Here is a 5,072-nt window from a genome sequence, read left to right on the forward strand (position 1 = left end):
CTCACCTGCCAGCAACACAAAGTGGAGAGACACAAGACGCCAGGGTTGTTGGAACCTTTGTTAGTCCCAAGCCGACCATGGGAGAGTGTGTCGCTTGACTTCATTACTAGTTTACCGAAGACGGGAGACTTGAGTGCGATCTTAGTGATCGTGGACAGATTTTCAAAGTATGCAACCTTCATACCAGTGTCAAAATATTGCTTGGCAGAAGAGACAACGAGACTTTTCTTCAAGTATGTAGTTAAGTATTGGGGAGTACCCCAAAATATAGTTAGTGACCGTGATGGAAGATTCACAGGGACCTTTTGGTCGGAGTTATTCAACCTTTTGGGGTCACAACTAAATATTTCCTCGAGCTACCATCCCAAACAGACGGACAAACTGAAAGATTCAATGGGATGGTGGAAGAGTACTTGCGGCATTTCGTCAGTGCCAACCAAAAGAATTGGCCGCAACTACTAGACGTAGCTCAATTTTGTTTCAACTCTCAGAAGAGTTCTTCATCAAACAAGAGCGCTTTTGAAGTTGTTAACGGTCAGCAACCGCTGTTACCCCACATAGTGGATAAGTATCGCGGAAGAAATCTGAGAGCCTTTAATTTCATGAAAGACTGGAAGAAAACCACCAAGATTGCCCGAGCCTACCTGGAGAAGGAATCAAAGAGAATGAAGAAGTGGGCAGATCAGAAGAGACGACCGCTGGAATTCAAAGCAGGCGACTTAGTGATGATCAAGCTGAGGCCCGAACAACTGAGATTCCGAGGGAATAAGGACATCAGACTCGTCCACAAATACGAGGGTCCTGTTCCAGTCATCTCGAAAGTGGGCCTGACCTCCTAAAAAGTTAGCTTACCAGAATGGATGAAGATACACCCGGTCTTGCACGTCAGCAACCTCAAATCGTATCACAAAGATCCAGAAGATCCAGCGCGCAACCAGTCTACCAGAGAAGGAGTCAGCATCAAGCCACGAAGTAGCAGACAACCTAAAGAAATCCTAGCAGAGAGGATCGTGGTCGTGGATAGAATGAAGAAAAAAGAGTTTCTGGTGAAGTGGAAAGGGCTCGAAGATGAAGAAATTTGCTGGGAAAGGGCGGAAGACTTGCACAAGCATACGCAGAAGACTGAAGATCAGCAAGGGGCAAGTTTGTCGAGGACGCCGAAGATTTAAGTGGGGGAGAGTGTGACGTGCTGCATCATGACACACCTCCAGGGGCCATTTTGTATAGATGAGCATGCCTTGGTGCTTGATCATTAGTCAAGTCTTGCACCAAGTAACCTCATGGGTAGGGGATGACACTTTTGTAATTATGCATATGTCTCCTAGACAAAATTCATATATGTTCCTGGGAAGACTTCATTTCCTTAGAAAGCTCCTTAGGGGTGGGGGGTGACTTGGTGACTTAAGGAAGCACCATGGCCACCAGCAGATAGGGGCTTAAGCTGTGTACTCCCTTGCCCTATCAAGGCCTTATATGAATTGAACGATGCTTTGCCATGTCCCTTTGTGTATGCTTTCTTTACGGTCTATGTGTTGCTTGTTTGTTTCCTTTGTTGGGCCATTGCGTGCCACTTGACTGTGTTGTATGCTCTGATTGTTGTGTGGGATGTTGTCTCTGGATTGCTTGCCTCGTGCTTTGTAACGTCCCTAAGGTAGGGTACGTCTGCCACATACTCGTAATTCTAGGGTTTACGAGTATGTAAGGCACTTGACCAAAAGAATTAAATAAAATGATACGAAGAAATACAGAAAAATTTAAAACTTTTATATAAACTTATTAGTAGAAATTATTACACGTATGAATACAATAAATTTAAGGCAGCCATATGAAAACTCTAAACCATTATTGCATTGCTACTGAGTCTGTGCTCCACAAGTTGCTCAACAGCTAAAGCCACACCTGGAAAAATGTTGGAAAATAACATAATGAGCTAACGCTCAGTAAGCAAATCTCATGCATACACATACACATGAATGTCGTGAGTTTGTAGTGCACATATACTAATATGCTGACTTATATACTTATGCATTTCATTTATTGCTCATGCACTTTCAAACTTTACTTTTATGCTCTTTCTTTTACTTTCACATTTTTATGGGCCCAATTTCACTTGTGCACACTGTTTGATTCAGCCAATGCCTGCAGGGCTTGTTACACATATCATATAGAATCCCATGGGTTCTCCTCCAGCTAGCCATCATCTCAGCTAGGCTCATCATAACACTCATTTCATCGTTGCCATAGCTGCCATACTTATTACACATATGGAGGAGAAAGACGGAAACATGGCAAACATATCTGAATGGTCAACTCTGACCTAGCCCACACTAGTGGGCAGCCACTATAAGTCTTATAGACTTCCGTCTTCTTTACTGAACTTACTTGATTGCTTCATCAAAACAGTGGCACCCTTTTTAAATATCTTATTATCACTTTGCTTAAGCCTTGTGTCATTAAAATGCTCACTTCACATAAGACATTTCAAGGCATTTCACAATTTTCCTCATATTTATATGCATGGTCTTATATCACATAATAATGTATCACATAACTGTACATGCCATGCATACATGCTGATGCTGAAATGTCAATGTTCATGTTCATGACTCATGTTTGATGGTATTCAATCAAGGCATTGTATCACATCTCATATAACTCAAAACATCTTTAGTCATAATACATGAAGATTTGGGTTGGTGGCGTTGTTATACCTTAACGTAGAGCTATGGCTCAGGTCTAAGGTTTCCAACCTAAAAACTTAAACGCTTCATATATCATAACATATAAAAAATCATGAACATAAAGTAATCCACATATCCATCAACATAAGAACACATACTTGCACATAATTCATATCATTCTTAACCAAGTAAGACATCTTTCACATATCACGGAATTCATCAATTACATATCACACAACACCCTTATGGTGTTCATATAACCATTCTTCACATACTTATCATATGAATCATCATCATACCATACTTAACTCATCAGATGTACACAATCAATGTAGTCATGCATCTTACACTTAAGCACAAAATGTGAGATTTACTTACCTTAGGTCCTTAGCTTATTTTAAAATTGCTCAGCAAGAGTCAATCAATCAAATCCATACAAATCCTATTCAAGGCACATCATTTATTAAATTCTATCAAAATCGTAAATATACACTATTGATAGTGTATATTAACAATACCAGAAACTATATAAATGATAATAATAATTATTATCAACATAATGCAAATAACTCTTCATATAAAACAATGCTTTAAACCTTGCTCATAAGATAATGTACTCTTATGATAATAATAATAATAATCCTAACAAAAATAATAATTATCGTCTATAATTAAACTTATTTCGATATTAATAACAAAATACTTCAATAGCAATACGTATATGAATGTATATATTCAAATAGTCATTTTATAAAAGAAATCATATTTTTAACATAAAGTTGCAATAATCAATATAATGATAATAATATAAATATAAATATTTATATTATTATTAATTAGTCATAATATCAATTCCAGTGATATAATAAATATACTTTCTCCAAAATTTACTGGTCTTACAAATATCAATAACTGTAAGAAACTAATATTTGATATTATTTTAATATTCAAATATTAATAAAAATATTAATATACAATAATAATGGTTAGATAATAGGTTTACTATAAATCATACTTTTCATATATATATATATATATATGAATCTGTATTCTTGATTTACTTAACAAAACAATAACAATAATAATTAAAATTAATTAATCATAATAATTTCCATATTAATATAAAATCAATTAAATATGTATTTTTATACTTTATTTAATATCTAATATTTTCTAGAAAATTGGACAGCACAACGGCTATAAAGTGGACAATCCCAAAATCAAAACCTGTATAAAAATACATATAATCCCAGACAGCCAGTAAATTACAGAAAATATTCCATATATCAATAATATATAATTATATACTATAAATACACATAATAACAATTACTCTAATCAATCACAATTAAATCACAATATATAGGTTAAAGAAATTATACCAAAATGATCGGGTTCCACAACAAGTCAAACGATGATTTTCTGAAACTCAAAACGTACTTCGGAACCTCGAACACTAAGTTTCGACCGTCGGTCTACGGTGGATCACGGTGGCTCGTGGTGGGCCCACCACCCAACTATGGTAGATGTAGGAACAAGTTATTGGGTTTTGAAGCCCACAACATGAGGAGCACGATGGTGGTGACGGATCGGCAAACGGATGCCCGAGGTGGCCGAATCGCAACTTTGAAGTCGCGGGGTGGCCGAACTTAAATCGAGTGGTTGAGGCGTTTAATCGGCGAGTGAGCTCTAGATTCCCGCGTGAGTCGATAGTTCGGAGGCCTCTGAATCCAACGGTCCGGCGCGTGGCTAAAAGTGGAGTACTCCTGCGTCGTCGGCAACAGTAACACGCAGAGAGAGAGAAAGAGAGAGAGAGAGAGAGAGAGAGAGAGAGAGAGAGTTTCTGAGGAGAGAGAGAGAGGGGCTCGGGTAATAAGAAAGGCTGAAGCCTTTTATTTTATTTTATTTATTTATTTATTTTTTTTTAAATTACACTTGGACCCAAAATACTAAAATTCTTTTCAAATAAGCCCTTTAGCAAAACTTTCTTAATTTTATAAAAATCCCCAATTAAAATTATATGACATTTGGGTCCAATACTTGACTACTCAAGTTTCTCTCTCTTTAATCTCATTAAAAACATAAAATCATATTTTAAACACTATTTTTCCATTACTATTTCTTAAATTTGTAAACTTGTACATTTTATGTATTAAAACTCTGATTTATAATAAATAAATCTATAATGAAAATGTTGGATATTACATGCTTGCTCCTTCTTCATAATTTCCCTTACTTGTGTGAGACTTGTAACGTGGCTAACCATTGAGTTTGCTTGCCGCAAGTGTGAATTCTAGGCTGACTTGCTAGTTAAGAGTTCTAACAAGTGCCGCACGTTCCATCAATTCGAGTATCGAAGTTGGCGGCCCGTGACACCATGCGCGCGCGCAC

General features: G+C 36.9%; 1 long non-coding RNA gene across 1 annotated transcript; it reads right to left on the reverse strand.

Annotated features, from left to right (window-relative positions):
• Positions 1 to 1,826: 1,826 nt before the first annotated feature.
• On the reverse strand, positions 1,827 to 4,785 carry LOC133790002 (uncharacterized). Its single transcript, XR_009873841.1, has 3 exons — positions 4,064 to 4,785; positions 3,060 to 3,123; positions 1,827 to 1,899 (listed from the first exon to the last, which is right to left on the reverse strand). It is a non-coding gene; the product is annotated as an uncharacterized LOC133790002 (long non-coding RNA).
• Between the last annotated feature and the right edge of the window lie 287 nt (positions 4,786 to 5,072).

This window comes from Humulus lupulus, chromosome 7, assembly GCF_963169125.1.
Source record: "Humulus lupulus chromosome 7, drHumLupu1.1, whole genome shotgun sequence".
In the NCBI taxonomy this organism is placed as follows: domain Eukaryota; kingdom Viridiplantae; phylum Streptophyta; class Magnoliopsida; order Rosales; family Cannabaceae; genus Humulus; species Humulus lupulus.